Consider the following 18,941-nt stretch of genomic DNA (forward strand, 5'->3'; position numbering starts at 1 on the left):
GTAAAGATCATGTAAAACAACACTTTTCACTGTATCTCTGTATATGTGACAATGGTAAATCAAACTCAAACTCAAATGTCAGGATATAGAGTGGCTTTGCAGTGGAACTTGCAGGTGGTGGTGTTCCCATGTATCTATTGCCCTTGTCCTTTTCGAAAGAGGTAGGAGTGGGATTGGTTGGAGCTGTAGAAGGAATCATAGTGAATTTCTGCAAAGTATCTCACATACGATATATAGCATGTCTACTGAGTGTTAGTGTGGAGGGAATGGTAGTTTCTGGATATGGTGCCAATCAAATAGGCTTCTTTGTTTCGAATGGTGTCAAGCTTCTTGAGTTCATTTTCTAGTCAATGGTTAAGCCTCCAGGATATTGAGTGTAAAGAATTCACTGATGGTTATGCCATCAGTGGTGGCTAGATTGTCTCTTGTTGGAGCTGGTCATTACCTGGCATCTCTGTGCCAATGCTACTTGTTAGCCTAAACCTGGATTTTGTCCAGGACTTTCTGCATTTGAACTTGGACTGTTTCAGTATCTGCAGAGTTGTGAATGGTGTTGAACATTGCTCAATTATTAAACATCAACCACTTATGATTGAGGGAAGGTCATTGATGAAGATGGTTGGGCTGAGGATACTACCCAGAGGAACTCCCATGGAGGTGCACTGAAGCTAAGCTGACTGACTTCCAAAACTACTCATCTTCCTATGTAACCAGTATGAATCCAACCAGCAGAATGTTTCTCTGTGGATCACATTGATCCAGTTTTACTAGGATTCCTCAATCCCGTACTTTGTTAAATGCAGTCTTGATGTCAAGGGCTGTCACTCTCATGTCACTTCTGGAATTCAGCTCTTCTGTCCATGTTTGAAGCAGGGCTGTAATGAGATCAGGAGCTGAGTGGCCCTGGCAGAAGCCAAACTTGGCATCACTGAGCAGGTTATTGCTGAGCAGCCTCTGCTTGATAGCACTGTTGATGACCCCTTCCATTATTTTACGCGATGATTGGAATTAGACTGGTGGGGCAGTAATTGACTGGGTTAGATTTGTCTGCTTTCTATATACATGACATATCTGAATGGGTTTCTTCATTGTTGGTTAAATGCCCATATAGCAACTATACTGGAACAGCTAGGCGAGGTAAAAACAATGACTGCAGATGCTGGAAACCAGATTCTGGATCAGTGGTGCTGGAAGAGCACAGCAGTTCAGGCAGCATCCAACAAGCAGCGAAATCGACGTTTTGGGCAAAAGCCCTTCATCAGAAAGGCTCACTGCCTTTATTCCTGATGAAGGGCTTTTGCCCGAAACGTCGATTTCGCTGTTCGTTGGATGCTGCCTGAACTGCTGTGCTCTTCCAGCACCACTGATCCTGGAACAACTAGACATGGGGCACAGCAAGTTCTGGAGCATAAGTCTTCAATACTATTGCCAGAATGTTGTCAGGGCCCTTAGCCTTTATAGTATCCAACTGTTTCTTGGCACCACCTGGAGTGAATTGAATTGGCTGAAGACCAGCTTCTGTGATGTTGAGGGACCACAGCAGAAGGCCAAAATGGATGATCACTTGGCACTTCTGGTTGAAGATTGTTGCAAATGCTTCGGCCTTAATAGTATTAATAGTATTCAAAAAGAATGGGCACCCAATGAACACAGTCCACAGATTTCTCAGCAAAAAACCCAAACAAGTGTCCAGAAACCCTAGCCACTCTCCCCTACATCAAAGACATCTTGGAAATGACTGCCAGACTACTCAGACCCCTTGGCATCATGGTAGTCCACAAACCCACCAACATACTAAAACAACAGCTAATGAACTTGAAAGACCCAATACAGACAACGAGCAAAACTAATGTCATTTACAAAATACAGTGCAAGGACTGTAACAAACACTACATTGGACAATCAGCCAGAAAACTAGCCACCAGGATACATGAACACCAACTAGCCACAAAAAATACATGACCCTCTCTCACTAGTATCCTCACATATGGATGAGGAAGGACTGGGACAACACATCCATCCTAGGACAAGGCAAACAAAGACATGCGCGAGAATTCCTAGAAGCATGGCATTCCAACCGGAACTCTATCAACAAACATATCGAGTTAGACCTCATCTACCACCCCTGAGAAAGGGAACAGGAAGTGACTTCACCACAGGAAATAACATCACCACAGGAAATGACATCACCAGCCCAAAGAAACCCAAACATATAAAGAGAAAGCGGGAATTTTCAGCATTGCTTTGCCTGAAACCCACTGAAGATGTTACCGAGTAAGGTAATGAAACATCTGCAAACCTATGTGCAAACCTACATCCAAAACCTCAACCTGAGCTACAAATCTTCTCAAAATTTGCTAACTTGTCCTTGTTTTTATAGATTCCCAGTTTCTGTGTCTGATGCACTTTTGAATATATTGAATTGAATTGAATTTATTGTCACGTGTACCAAAGCACAGTGAAAAGCTTTGTCTTGCGAGCAATACAGGCACATCACAGAATTAAATAGCATAGATAAGTAAATTATAAATTCTTAGAGAATGTTGGTGGCCTTTCCTTGACACCGGCCCGGTTAGATGGATTCTGTAGATGGGAGGTTGGCCTTTGTGATTGTCTAGGCTGAGTTCATCATTCTTTGTAACCATCTCTGATCTTAAATGGTACAGTTGCCCTACCAAGTAGTGATGCAATCAAACAGAAAGCTCTCGATGGTGCACCTATAAAAGTTAACAAGGTTACTCGCCATCATGCCAAATTTCCTCAGCTGTTTGAAGAAGAAGAGACATTGTTGGGCTTTTGTAACCAGTGCATCCACATGAAGAGTCTGAGAAAGCTTGTTGTGGGTGACCACTCCCAGGAGTTTGACACTCTCCACTCGTTCCACCTCTGTACTGTTAATGTGTAGGGGGGCATGAGTAACGTCCTGCTGAAATCAATAATGGGTTCCTCGGTTTTGCCGGCATGGAGAGCTAGGTTGTTCTCAGTGCACCATTTTTCCAGGTCTTCCACCTCCCACCTGTAGTCTGTTTCATCACCAGCTGCGATTCGACCGACCATGGTGGTGTCATCAGCGAACTTGTAAATGGCATTAGCCTGGTATTTGGCGATGCAGTCATGGGTATACAGTGAGTACAGTAGGGGGCTGAGTGCGCACCCCTGGGGGGGCTCCAGTGTTGAGTGTTAGTGAGGATGAAATATTGTCCCCAGTCTTCACTGATTGCGGCCTGTGGTCAGGAAACTGATCCAGTTGCAGAGAATGGGGCTTAGTCTGAGATCACTAAGTTTTAGTAATCAGTTTTGAGGAGATAATAGTGTTGAAGGCTGAACTGTAGTCAATGAGTAGGACTCTTCCATAGCTCACCTCAGTGTCAAAATGTTCTAGGAAGGAGTGAAGGGCAAGTGATATGGCATCTGACATGGATCTGTTGGTCCGATCGGCAAATTGGAATGCGTCAAGAGTAGTGGGGAGTCTGGAGTTGATTAATGCCATGATCAGCCTTTCAAAGCACTTAATGACCACTGATGTCAGGGCCACTGGGCAGTAGTCATTGAGACATGCTGCATGAGGTTCTTAGGCACAGGGATGAAGTTGAACATCTTGAGACAGGCAGGGACAGTGGCCTGCTGCAGGGAGAGATTGAAGATGTCCGAGAAGACCTCTGCCAGTTGATCTGCACATGCATTGAATGCACAGCCTGGTACTCTGTCTGGTCCCATTGCTTTCCTTGGATTCACACGAAGGAAAACCGATCTCTGATGCAGTAACTGTTGGGATAGGTTTATCAGGGCTTGTCGGAATAGGTGTTACCTCTCCGCTGAAATTCTGCTCAAAGCGAGCATAGAAGGCATTGAGACGGTCTGAGAGGGATATGTCATTGTCTGCTATTTTGTACTGTCTCTGTTTAGAACCCGCAATGTCATTCAGTTGAACCAGCATTGTAAATACACATTTTTTAAAAAATGAGGGTCTAGCTGCCTTTAAGAACGGTATGCTATCTGTGGCTTTGTACTCCTACATATAAACCTGAGCCCCCTGTTCATCAGTGTGCAGTCAGTTAAGAGACCATTCAATCTTGGGTTGTACATTCTAAGCATTTAAATGTGAAGGCAACACAGAGATTGTGCATTGCCTGCATCATTATGAGTGAGTAGTGAGCAATCATACTTGCTACCCAGCAGCTGCCAATGAATCTTAAAATAACCCTTTAGATTTGTTCTATTGTGTGCCTTCAATATGTTTCTCTCTGATTTGATTACTGAGAATGTCATTGATAATTATATTACACTACATAATAGAGACAGACAACCAAACTAAATCAGCCCTTTTACCTCTGTCTCTGCAATACAGTGAAATCAAAACCTTCAAAGACCCCCAAAATTGATGGCAATGCTTCTCAACCAGATTTTTGAACAGCTCATCCCAGATTCTGTAAATAATCAATTTCAGGAAGCAGTTTGTGCCTTAACAAATTAATTAGCAATTAATTTGCAATTAAATAACTTTAGTAGAGCTTTGTCTTGCGAGCAATACAGGCACATCACAGAATTTGCCAACAAATAATCTCATTGGTCTTTGCTTTAAACCCAAAAACCTATGTTTTCAGCCCCATTCACACAAATGATAGACAAACAAACACAGTTAAGGCATAAATAAAAGAAAATGGTATTAGCAATAACATTAGCTGCAAATGTGTTGCTGGTCAAAGCACAGCAGGTTAGGCAGCATCTCAGGAATAGAGAATTCGACGTTTCGAGCATAAGCCCTTCATCAGGAATAAGAGAGAGAGAGCCAAGCAGGCTGAGATAACAGGTAGGGAGGAGGGACTAGGGGGAGGGGCGATGGAGGTGGGATAGGTGGAAGGAGGTCAAGGTGAGGGTGATAGGCCGGAGTGGGGTGGGGGCGGAGAGGTCAGGAAGAGGATTGCAGGTTAGGAGGGCGGTGCTGAGTTGAGGGAACCGACTGAGACAAGGTGGGGGGAGGGGAAATGAGGAAGCTGGAGAAATCTGAATTCATACCTTGTGGTTGGAGGGTTCCCAGGCGGAAGATGAGGCGCTCCTCCTCCAGCCGTCGTGTAAGATTTTTACTTAGCAATAACATTAGCAAATTTGCTGATGATACTAAGCTGGGTAGCAGGTGATGAGGATATTAGGAGATTACAGGGTGACCTGGACAAGTTAGGTGTGTGGTCAGATGCATGGCAGATGCAGTTTAATGTGGATAAATGTATGGTTATCCACTTTGGTGGCAAGAACAGGAAGATAGATTACTACCTAAATGGAATCAATTTAGATAGAGGGGCAGTACAGAGAGATCTGGGTGTTCTTGTACACCAGTCAATGAAGGTAAGCATGCAGGTACAGCAGGTAGTGAAGAAGGCTAATAGCATGCTGGCCTTCATAACAAGAGGGATTGAGTATGGAAGCAAAGAGGTTCTTCTGCAGTTGTACAGGGCCCTGGTGAGACTACACTTGGAGTACTGTATGCAGTTCTAGTCTCCAAATTTGAGGAAAGACATTCTGGCTATTGAGGGAGTGCAGTGTAGGTTCACGAGGTCAATTCCTGGAATGGTGGGATTACCTTACACTGAAAGACTGGAGTGACTGGGCTTGTATACCCTTGAGTTTAGAAGACTGAGAGGGGATCTGATTGAAAGATATAAGATTATTAAAGGATTGGACACTCTGGAGGCAGGAAACATGTTTCCGCTGATGGGTGAGTGCCGAACCAAAGGAAACAGCTTAAAAATATGGGGTAGACCATTTAGGACAGAGATGAGGAGAAACTTCTTCACCCAGAGAGTGGTGACTGTGTGGAATGCTCTGCCTCAGAGGGCAGTGGAGGCCCAGTCTCTGGATTCATTTAAGAAAGAGTTGGATAGAGCTCTCAAGGATTGTGGAATCAAGGGTTATGGAGATAAGGCAGAACAGGATACTGATTAAGGATGATCAGCCATGATCATATTGAATGGTGGTGCAGGCTCAAAGGGCAGAATGGCCTACTCCTGCACCTATTGTCTATTGTCTGTTGTCTAAAATAACAAAATTAGCCTTATAACTGAAGTAGTTTTCATAACACATTATTTCACAAGTGTAGATTTTGATTTCTTGGTTGATTTTCCAAAGATATTGATCAGGGTTTGCCTTTACAGTCATGGAGATAAAGGCAGTAATACTTATAACTTAGTTTTCTATTCACTGAGCTTAAAAGACCTGTTCATGGGAGATTAGGCAGAGCTTTTAAATCTTCATGCTGTAGCACTAATAGCCAGATTCCTTCTTCCAGAAAACAGTCCAAACCCCAATTCACTCCCTGACGGACTGATTGTCTCCTCCATGAGGTCTCTATTACCATTCACCATCTGCAATCTGCTTGAGCATTAAGTCTGTTCCATTAATAGCCAACTTCTGCAAGCTGGTTTCCTGATGAAGGGCTTATGCCTGAAATGTCGATGCTCCTGCTCTTTGGATGCTGCCTGACTGGCTGTGCTTTTCCGGCACCACCCTTTTGACTCTGATCTCCAGCATCTGTAGTCCTCACTTTCTCTTAACTTCTGCTAAAACATAATGCTCTTCCTCGGTGATAAAATGATTGTAGAACCCTTTATTCAGGAATTAACCTGTAATTAACTTCCAGGCCTGGTCTCTCATATAAACAAAGTCTTGTTTGGTCTGCATATATTTTAACATAAGCTGTTAGCCACAGTACAAAAGTAATCGTTAGCTTAAAGTTCTCAGTTCACAGCTCAAAATCAAAATTGATAAAAGAATAGAGTAAAGATATTGAAAAATCAGTGAGGGCTCTAACAATGTTAATTATAAGTAGGTTTAAGGCATTAAACCATGAATCATTTGGATCCCTGTAAATAGACACAGAGTGAACATGTTTTATGGATTCGAAGTATATACTTGTAAGATACAATTCTGTAAATAAATATGAAAAGTATGTGAAGATAGGCTCCAGTTCTATCTTTAACTAGCTGTCTTTCTACATTTTACAATCATTACTGCTCTATGGAATTTGATTAATAAAGATTTATTTCATGTTCTTTAGCATTTTGTTAATAAGGACTGCATTATTGTTCTTTAACATTTGATTATTGAGAGTCTATATAATTGCTCTTTCAAATTTGTTTAATGAGGAGTGGAAACAACTTTCTTAAAAAAGGAAAACAGAATACTGTAGATGCTGGGAATGTGAAATGAAACTGGATATGGCACAGCATCTGTGATATGGAAGGTAAACACATTTTCTGTGCTAGAAAGAATATCTAAAGAATAAAGAAAGGTTTTCTTGATTAAAAAAAGGGTTCTTTCTGTGCACAGACACTGCTGAGTTTTTTTTTAATAGCATTTTCTGATTTTATTCCTTTTCCAAGGTTTGATCACTGGAACTTCATTATTGTTCAGCAGAGTTAGTGAGGAAGTGTGTGTTTCTCCTTCAGAATGTTGTGGATATTATTCAAAACATTTAAATGAAGTAGAAGTTAATGATATGTAGCAGCAAAAATACCAATCTCAAGAAGGACATTGCTATATTATTTTTGCTTGTAATATAAACTGAAACTTCAGTCGCCGAAAGGCTCATAATCTACAAACATCTATAAGAGAGTAAAATATTGCATTTTATGCAAAGATATGCTTAAATCCTAGCCAGAGCTATTAACTTATTGGAAGAATTATTTCATACTAAATGCTATGATTGTACTATTTTCTTGAAATGAAAACATATGTCGGTAACCTTGAGTTACACAACATATTCAAGCCAATCACAAGTTAAAAGCAGGTCAGAATTGAAGGGAAACTGAAAGTTCAGACTTGAGGCCATAACAATTTAATGCACATTTAATCCCATTTATTTGCTGCAAATAGGATTTAAAACATGGGCTTCTCTTCTGAGGGTATGCAACAATTCGCCTTGATACAATTGATAAGCGATCTTCCAGCTCTCTCATTCTCAAATATATGTTCAAGGATATTTCTATGTTATCTTGTTTTGTTGAGTGTTGTGATGCTTGATGTCAGCTTTACATGACAAATATAAAAGTGAACTGTAGCTCTCCAAATGTAAAATGCTACAGCACTGAAAGATTAACAGTTTGAATGTGTGAAAATGTGCTTGAATGAGGATCTCACTTGCTACCTCCTAGTTCTTAGTGCTAGGCTGCAAAACTGCCTGAAATTTGGCAAGATTTAAAAGTTATCCAATTTAGTTCATGATTTGTTGCCACTTCTTCTGATTTCAGATAGGTTTTTGGGTTCAAGTAAAGTGAATGAGTATTAAATTGTCCGGTGAAGAACAATTGTATCATCATGAGACAGAAATGCTAAGTTTGGAAGTAGACTCAAAGCATAGAAGGAGGGGATTTAGCCCATCGTGTCCATACTGGTCATTAAGGATCTGACTGCACTAATCCCACGTTCCTGCTTTATGCCCATAGTCATAAGGTTGTGGCAATGCAAGTGAATACCTGAATACTGCTTTAATATTGTGAGAGTCTCTAACTCAATCATCTTATCAGTCAGTGAGCTCCAGTCTCCTACCACCTTCTCAACGAAAAACATTTTCCTCAACTCTCCTTTTAGCCTTATACATTCTCCCTTCAATCTATGCCTCCTATTTATAACCCCCTATGCTCACGGAGAAAATCACCTTCCTATCCATGCCTCTCTTAATCTGGTACATCTCTATAAAGGCCCCTTCACTGCTCCAATTAAATCAACCACACAACGTATTCATTTTTTTCTCAGAACAAACCCTCCAACCCAGGCAGAATCCAGGCGCATCAGCTTTGCACCTTCATCAGTGCAATAACGTGGTGACCATATCAAGAGCAGTACTCCAGTTGTGCCCTATCCAGCATTTTATACATTTCCAACATAATCCTCTTGCTTTTGTGTTCTGTGCCTCAGCTAATGAAGGCAAGTGTTTCATATGACTTCCTAAACACATTATTTCTTTGTCCTGCTATCTTCAGGGATCTCTGGATGCGCACACTGCAGTCCCTCTGATTTTCCGTTCGATCCAGGTTCCTACTGTATTATAACCCCTTGGCATGTTAGCTCTCCCCTAATGTATTAGCCCAGACCTTTCCAGATTGAACTCTATTTGCCATTGCAGTGTCCGGCTGATCCACTGGTTCCCTCCTGCAATTTATGGCTATCCTCCTTACTATTTACCACTCTATCATTTTGTGTCGTCTGCAAACTTCTTGATCAGATCTCCTATATTTTAAATCCAAATCATTAATGTACATTACAAACAGTGAGAGCCCCAGCACCCAACCCTGCAGAACCTCTTTGGAAACAGAATTCTAGTCATAGAAATTTCCCTCTACCATCATCCTCTGCTCTTTGAATCTCAGTCAATATTGGATCCACCAGGACACTTTGCCTTGGATCTCATGAAGGCTTAATTTCTTGAACAGAAATAAAGGTCTAGAAACCTGTGTAATGAAAAGTTAACATTTTTGTATACTGATGTGGACCTTCTTTGCAGTATCTTCGTTTTCTCACAAAGGTGCTGACTTATTTACCATAATATGAATTTTAGTGTAAGCATGTTTATAAAATAATATGCATTACAATTTTACCCCACTCAGGTCAAACTATCAAGATTCCCCATACTTGGCAGTTCAATAACCAGAGTGCTAGTTGGAAAACCTGCACAATTCTTTTAAACACAAAACATAGTAATTACTGTTTCATTTTTGTTTACATTATTGGAAACACAAGCATAATAGTTATATTGACAGCCTACTCATCCTGAGACCTGGGCTAGTGCTCAAAAGAACATGAATTCAAATCCCATTAGAATTTTAATCCAAAACAAATAAAACTGGTCTCGGTAAAAAGAGCCGCCAATCCATCAGATTGTCTCAATCTCCTAAGACCATAAGACCATAAGGTTTAGGAGCACAAATTAGGCCATTCACCCCATTGAGTCTGCTCTGCCATTCAATCATGGCTGATTGGTTATTTTAGGGAATGAAACTTTATATCCTTACCTGGTTTGGTCTAGATGTGACTACATGTTTACACTGTATTCATTGTCAGTACCTCTTAACTAACCTTCTAGAGAGACATTAATGATTATCAACACCTGGGAGCTATGGCTGAGCAAAAGCTGAACTGGACAAACCACATAAGTATTGAGTAACTCAGAAACTAGCATTCCGCAGCAAGTAACTCACCTCTTACCACTTGTCCATCATCCAAAGTACACAAGTCTGGAGTGTGATGGAATACAGTGGCTGGATGGATACAGTATGACTAATACTCAAAAAGATCTGCACCATCCAACACCAGGCAGCTTGCTTGATTGGCACCCCAGCTGCCATCTCAAAGATTCACTCTCCTTTTACCAACACACATAATGGGTAATAAATTATCATCTTGACAGCAACATCCACATCCCGTGAACAATGAAAAAAATTTCAGGTGGCAATGATAAGTGCCAATAAATGCTGAATTATTTTGCAATGCTCTCGTGTTAAGAATAATAACTCACCTAAAACTGTGGTAAAATTGTTTCTGAAGTGATGCTCCTGCTAAGCATCTTCATTTCATGAGATTCAGCATTGCTTCAACAAGTATGCCTAATAAGGGGACTGGGCTGAGATCTGGAAAACAGCAGAGACATTTGCAACTGAGGAAGAACACTTCTAAGATAGCTGCAAGCATGACCAATAGACAAAAAAGGAATTTCATTTAAAATGAGTAAAGTGTCAGTTGAGCTCTGATCTTTGAGCTAATGAGATATATGTAAGTTCCACAATAATAGATCAGATTTGGTCTATGCTATAATTTCCCCATGTGTAAAGATCACTAATTCCCTGAGGGAAACTCTGATAAATTTTCCCCAGAGCAAGTAAATGTAAAAATAGGCTTGCTGGTTGAAAACCCATGGGAGAAAATTTATACTTAGTGCACAAGCATCATATAGCATTAAATGCGATTGGAATCTAAAGCAAAAACCAATATAATTGAATAGTAGCTAAAATGTTCCTGTGAAAATGTTGCTGAACTAGCTAAAGAAACTTAGGAGCTGGGAAAATTACACAAAATAGACTAAGCATGCAATCTGCAATCTGCATCCATAAAGCAACACAGGCACTGATGGAATCAAACAAGATTTACAGATCGAAGTTGTCAGATTATAACAGATTATACAATGCAACAAGAAAGTTCTAAGAAAGGATCACTCAACCTGAACCATTAACTCTGATTTCTCTCCACAGATGCTGCCAGACTTGCTGAGCTTTTCCAGCAATTTCTATTCTTGTTTCTGATTTACAGCATCCACAGTTCTTCTGATTTTTAATAAAGTGTTCCTGGCTGATGAGACAGGAAGCCAGGGAAATGTGAAGTCATTGATTAGGAGGTCAAAGCTGTGTCACAGGTCAACAGATACTGCAAGTTTATTTGAAGCAATTTGAATAAAAAAGAGAAATCATGGGTAACAGGACTGATAGAACAAGATGAAAACAGTTTTATTTTAGTTGATATGGTTTAGAATTGCCTAAAATGAGTTTGGAAAAAGATGTGACAATAACTTTCCAAAAGGAATTGTGTGTATGCTTCGAAATAGAAAGTCTGCACAGAGCTACGTGAAAAGAACAAGGTATGAGAGTGAACAATCAGTTGGTTTTACAGAGGTTGAGTAATATTGAAATAAAAGACAATTTGTTGAGGTTTTTCTTCTTGTATTCATCAGGATAATGTTTAATAATTACCAATGTAAGGGAGGAACAATGTAGTATATAGTGTGAGAAGTCAGTGCTGATTGATTTATAAATGGGCTGTGATTGGTAGAAGCATTGCTGGAGAGAACGTACCATTTAGATAATGACTGGCAGTTAACTACCAATCCCTGTGTTTAAATTTTTAACCCGACAATTTCACTCTGATTTGTTAGAGCAAGGACTTGACTAATAAATCAGAGACTGACTGTCCCCTGTTTTGTCAAGGTGAAACAGATGAGTTTTATTGTTTTGTCTGTTGGTTTGATTCAGATTTATGCATGTAATAAAATGCCTTTATAAAGAGCAGAAGAATAGAATGCACTGCCTGGGAGGGTGTGAGGTGGATTACTATCTCTGTGCAAGTCCTACCAGCCTTTCCAAATGCAAAATCCTTCATTATGTCTGTGGAAAACTTGCTTTTAGAAGTTCACATACACATTTGGCCAGTTCATGTCGTGCACGTTTCAGGCAGGAGTATTTCTGGCAGATTGTATCAAGTAACGCATTTCCTAACTAAGCTAAGAATTATACCGATAACTGAATTAAGATTGTCAGTCACATTTATGATGTGGTAAATCATAGAATTACACTGTACAAAAGAGGCCCTTCATCCCAGTGTGTCTGCTGTGACACGTGGGAACACCTGATCTTCAGTCTAATTGCATTTAAGACCATAAGACATAGGAATGGAAGTAAGGCCATTTGGCCCATCGAGTCCACTCCGCCATTCAATCATGGCTGATGGGCATTTCAACTCCACTTACCAGCATTCTCCCCGTAGCCCTTAATTCCTCATGACATCAAGAATCTATCAATCTCTGCCTTGAAGACATTTAGCGTCCCGGCCTCCACTGCACTCTGCGGCAATTAATTCCACAGGCCCACCACTCTCTGGCTGAAGAAATGTCTCCGCATTTCTATTCTGAATTTACCCCCTCTAATTCTAAGGCTGTGTCCACAGGTCCTATCTCCTCACCTAATGGAAACAATTTCCTAGCGTCCACTCTTTCCATGCCATGTATTATCTTGTAAGTTTCTATTAAGTCTCTCCTTGATCTTCTAAACTCCAATGAATACAATCCCAGGATCCTCAGCCGTTCCTCGTATTTTAGATCAACCATTCCAGGGATCATCCGTGTGATTTACCAGCCCATTGTCTTGAATGCCTTGCACATACTGGAAGGTACATTATATTAATACACAGATCCCTGTTTTTTTGCAGAGAATTTAATTGCTAACAGCTCAGCCCTCTTTTCTCATACCGTATAAAATGTTGTTTTCCCTTTACTTCGCTATTTCTTTTGAATAGCCCTAAAAAGATTAAAATTTGCAGAAATACTATTTTCAGCAACTCTCATAAGCTCTTTCAAACAGCCATCTTCGGAATGAATGACTAAGTAGACCTTAATCTCAGTACAATTGAAAACACCGGGTGCAGCTGTTGTAGCTGGAGTTAATTGAAGCTGGAGTTTTAGTTTTGCATAACCTTATTGTAAAAGTAACTGGAGTCCGATGTGAATAATCATTGCAACTTTTAAGAGGTATGTTTACCACAGTTTTAAAATTAATTATTGCATCTTTTTCAGAAAAAAAACCAAAACTGCATGAGAAAGTGAGCCCTAGTTCATATTGACGTATATATAATTTTAAGTCAACTTTCACTTTACCTTTGAAGAATACAGAACTTGATTTGCATGAATTGAAATTTTGCTCGAAACGTAATTCATTTCAGTCGCAAAAGCTGATATAAAAGAAATCGGCTATGCTAAAATGTGATGGTGTCACTTAAAATGTAACAATGTTCCTTAGAGAACAGCACATTAATCAGAATGGGCCCCTAGAGGATTAAAGTGGGAATGTTTGAATGTTCATGAATAAATTTGTTTACGAATTTGCTCATTAGATACCTACTGACAGGAAACAGTTTATTGAAGTGTCCCTCTGCCTTCACTGAATTCCAAGAAGTTTTCAAGCAAGTAATTATGATACATGTATCAATTTTGGAAAATAAGGGTAGACTTTAGAAACAATCGGAATTGCGCTTCTGTCGATTTATATTTATTGACACATTACTCATCCCCCCATCGCTCTCCATTACACACCATCAGTAGGATCCATTTTTTTTTGTAAAATTCAGCCCTATATCTCCTCTCTTATAGTCTGTCTAAAGACATTGACTTGGCACTTCTGCTTGACTACACAAGTTTCTTGCATGCAATTCCGCTGAAATAGGAGTAGCTTGTGCAATTGTGCCCTGAAATCTAAGCGCAATATGTATTCAATGCAATCAGATCTTTTAAATTCATTTGTGGGATGTGGGCATCATTGGCTGGCCAGAATTTATTGCCCATCACTAGGTGCCCTTGAGAAGGTGGTGGTGATCTGCCTTCTTGAACCACTGCAGTTTACCTGCAGTGAGTTGATCCATAATGCCATTAGGAAGGGAATTTCAGGATTTCGACCCAGCAACAGTTTTATACTTCCAAGTCAGGATGGTGGGGAACTTGAAGGTGATGATATTCCCATTTATCTGCTACCCTTGTCCTTCTGGATGGAAGTGATCATGGCTTTAGAAGGTGCTATTTTAATATCTTTAGTGAATTTCTGCAATGCATCTTGTAGACAATACACACTGCTGCTACTGAGTGGTGGAGAGAGTGAACACTTATGGGTATAATGCCAATCAAGCAAGCTGCTTTATTTTGGATGGTGTCAAGCTTCTTGAGTGTTGTTGGAGCTGCAGCCATCCAGGCAAGTGGGGAGTATTCCATCATAGTCCTGATTTGTGCCTTGTAGATGGCGGGCAGGGTTTGCAAGTCAGGAAGTGAGTTACTTACCATAGTATTCCTAGCCTCTGACCTGCTTTTATAGCCACTGTGTTTATGTGGTGAGTCCAGTTGAGTTTCTGGTCAATGATAACCCCCAGGATGTTTGTAGTAGGGGATTGAGTGATGGTAACACCATTGGCTATGCAGGGATGATGGCTACATTGCCTTTTAATGGTGATGGCCATAGCTTGGTATTTACGTTGAGTGAGTGGTTTTTGACATTTGTCAGCCCAAACTTGGATATTGTCCAGATCTTGTTGCATTTGAAAATGGGCTGCTTCAGTATCTGAGGAGTCGCGAATGGTTCTGAACTTTGTGCGATCACCAGCGAACATCCCCACTTCTGACCTTATGTTGGAGGGAAGGTCATTGATGAAGTAGCTGAAGATGGGCCGAGCACATCACACTGAAAACCCCTGCAGCTCTGGAGCTGAGATGACTGACCTCCAACACCAACAGCTACAACCATCTTCCTATCTGCCAAATATGATTCCAACCACCAGAGAGTTTCCAATGACCTTTTTTCCTATTTCAAAGAGTGGACTAGGAACAAGCCCAGACGGAAGGTAGAGTATGCTCCATCTGTGAGTAAAGGACCCTTAGATTCCTTGCCATTTGTTGTTTCTCTGCCATTTCTCCGTTCCTTTACAGGTCTTTGCTCTTCTGGATACAAGGACAGTGAAAGGCAAATTTTAAAACCTTTTAAATGTGATTTTTTTTTCTCATCATTTACTGAGAAATGAACACATTCACTCCCTCAAACAGAGAGAATACTCTTCTAAAGGAGAGTCTTAGTGGATTTGAAATGTCAACTCTGTATCCACAATGCTGCTGGACCCACTGCTTTTCTCCACCATTCTCTGTGTTTGTTTCAGATATCCAGAATTAACTTTATTTTACCCAGAATCATCCAGTGTCAGTAAGACAATCAAAGGGAATAAATTCAGAGTATTTGTTTTGATTACAAAGCCCATTTTCATTTGTTTTCATGAACCTTCACTGTGTTTGAGGTTTCAAATAGTTGAAGAATTCAGTGATAGCTGGGGATTGGGTATGGATGGGATATGCTTTGGAGGGGCAGTGTGGATCCACTGGGCTGAATGATCTGTTTCCACATTGTAGGGATTTTATGATTCTATGAAGAAACCTTTGCTCTCACTTGCTTTCTCTGATTCTCTTGTCAAAATCTGTAAGTTGAAAGCCAGCAGAAGGCTTTATCACTGTAAATGGGGGCACTTAAAGATGTGTGAATACACACCATTGACTGCAGAAAAAAATAATTCAACTGGCCTTAACTGATCCAAGGAGAATCCCAGCACCAATAACTTGTGTCTAAAGTGACTTCACCTGCACACCAGCACTTGGACAAGCAGCGATTTTGTTTTTCTGGCTTTAAACATCAGTTTAACAGTCAACAACTTTCAAGATATTACTTTGCAGTGTTTTATATCTCTTTCCAGGCCTGGAGGGAGTTGTGATTTTTTAAATGAGTGTTTTTTAAGCTAGAAAGGTGGACATACTTGCAGGTGTTAAACTTTTTCTTCACAATGCATCATAAGTGATTTATGGTAAAACTAATTTTTAATCTGTTACTCACTGATGGAGTTAAAAAATCTGGCTGGTTGTTTTATCTGATACTGAGGGACACACAGTCTAACATAAATATATTTGGGCACTATGACCCCTCTTACACTGAAACCCTGCTCTGGTCAATAAAGGAGTCAGTTAAAGAAACAAAACATAAATTGTCAGAGAGATTCAGCAAGTCTGCTGATAGCTGGAGAGAAAGTAGAGATAATATTTAGGAAGAATGGTATCAGTTCACTCTTTTAATGTGGTCATACACAGGTTTTGTGGTGAGTACAAGTGAGTTTGAGCAGAAACTGGGGTGAGGAAACACTTCGAAACAGATGCAATTTGAGTGCTGTTTGACACAAATTCAGCAACTGACTCCAAGATAGAAACTTCATCCCATTATATTCCTGCTAGTGATGGCATGAGATAGTCTAGAACATAGTACTTCACACCAACTGACAGGTGGTGCACATTGTTGAATTAAAAGTGCTTATTATTAGAGATGCCAGTTGAATGTCATCTTTTAAAAAAAAAGACAATAAGATGAAAATGCCATCTAATGAGAATTGGCTGCCATAATGACTTTGGAGAGACCTTACCATTGAGGTTCCAGATTTTTGTTTAATCAAAAGGTATTTTGTTTCCTTCGTTTATCTTTGAGCTGATTACATCATTTTTTTCTGTCAAGCTTGCTGTTTCTTTCATATTTTAATTGACTAAAGATGTCATTTTTTTTCTCTTCCTAATTACACCTGGAATGTTTGCCATCAACCTTGCTTGTGAGAGGTCAACACAATGATCCTGCAATACCATGCAACTCTGAGATACAAAACCAATGTTGGTTCTAATTAAAGCATTCATTGTCTCTGGCAACTAAACAAGATTGCTGGGCTGACCCAAATCTATTGAATATGATTCCTAATATGAGGTTCTCCTTAAATTATAATGAAGGGCTCTCATCAGGCTTCTCCTATTCTCCTTGACACCTCATTATTTTCTAGTGTGCGCAAGTGTCAAAATGAAAGTCATTAGAGTACTGTGGTCAATAATGAAAATAGCATTAAGCAAAGTGCTAAGACATTGGTCAAATTCTTAGTTTTATTTCCTGTAATGATGCAGTTCCCCAAGTGTAAGCAAATGCACCATTCATAGCTCTCATTTTCCAAAATATGATATGTTATAGATAGGTTGGTATCTTTGTGCACAAATTTCACATGAATGTACAGTTAAGGCCAAAATTAGCACAAGTGATCTGCTGACACATAGTAATTAAAGAAGAGATTATTTGTGTTGAATAAATAGAAAGGAAAACATAAGTTCTTATATCTACCAAGCTATGGGACAAATTAACGTTAGCAACTGCTCAGTAGTACAGATTTCTTCCCCTTGAATGTAGGGTATACTGCCAAGATGGGTCTTTCTATATTGTACATACAGAGAATCTGCACTGCAGATGCAACTTTTGAGTACCAGATATAATGCCAGCTATTAGCCAGTAGACATTCCTTATATAGGATAATGATTATGATACTTTTTAAAATCATTCACAGGATGAGGGTGTTGTTGTTTCAGCCAGCATTTATTGCTCATCCCTAATTTCCCAGACGGCAGTTAAGAGTCAATCACATTGTTGTGGGTCTGGAGTCACATGTCGATCAGACCAGGTAAGGCTGGCAGTTAATTTCCAGAAAGGACATTAGTGAACCAGGTGGGTTTTTTCTCAAAAGCAACAATAGATTCACAATCATCATTAGATTATTAATTCTAGTTTTTTTAAAAAAAGTCAAATTCTACCATTTACTATTATCTGGGTCTCTGGATTAACAATCTAGTGATAATAGCACTAGGCCATCACCTCCCCTAATATGAAGAATGTAAATTCAAACACCACTTTAATGATCTCACTTGTTTCGCTAAGACAAGTGAAGGAGCCTGTTAGGGATGCCCATGACTGAGCAGCACAAAATGGCCGACAGCTGCCCACAACTAATGCAGCAGAACATGGCTGACAGAGGTTAGAGAGCTTGGGAAAATATTTGCTTAATCTTCATAAGTAGAACAATAGTAGCTCTGTAGACTCCAAGTGACTGAACTAAAATAGAATGTGCAGCTGAAGTTGTTTGCACACAAGGCATAGGTAAGACAGTTAGTGAATTATTTTATCAATCTGTTACAATACTAACAGTAGGTTTCGTTAAAGTTCTTCAGATAATCATAGATATAGATTCTGAAATCGTTATAGATTCACTGATCACTAAAAGCATTAGGGGAAACAATTCAAATAATATTATGAGAGCAAACCAGTGTCAGAAAGTAAAAGCAGCCCCCATATCATTACAAGGAGAAATGCATCAGGCATACAGAAACTAGCAGATATTGAAATGTGTGCTAAATAAACATATTACAAGATATCCAAGGATGAAGATAAGGATGTTCAGTAAATATGGCAAGACACAATTTCTTAGCTCAAGTAACCTAACATTAGGTGTAACTACATAACTTTGTTGGAACTGATGTTATAACAATTAATAAAGATCAATATTCTTTTGTATTTCCTGTAATGAGGTTAATAAGGTATTTAAAAGGTCCTGAAGTGATAGGCGAGTACCCAATTATTTGGCAGTTAACATGATGCAGCTGGCAAGTGTCTGATCAGGAATGTGCTTGGAAACTGTGTTCATTGTGAAAAGCCTCAAGAAGGGAGATAAGAGAGACTGGGATTAAAGATTATTAACAGTTAAATTGTGCTCAGGACTGCTATTAAATTGCTGAGGCAAACTTGAACTGTATAAGATGC

Source organism: Hemiscyllium ocellatum, chromosome 2 (assembly GCF_020745735.1).
Source record: "Hemiscyllium ocellatum isolate sHemOce1 chromosome 2, sHemOce1.pat.X.cur, whole genome shotgun sequence".
NCBI lineage: Eukaryota > Metazoa > Chordata > Chondrichthyes > Orectolobiformes > Hemiscylliidae > Hemiscyllium > Hemiscyllium ocellatum.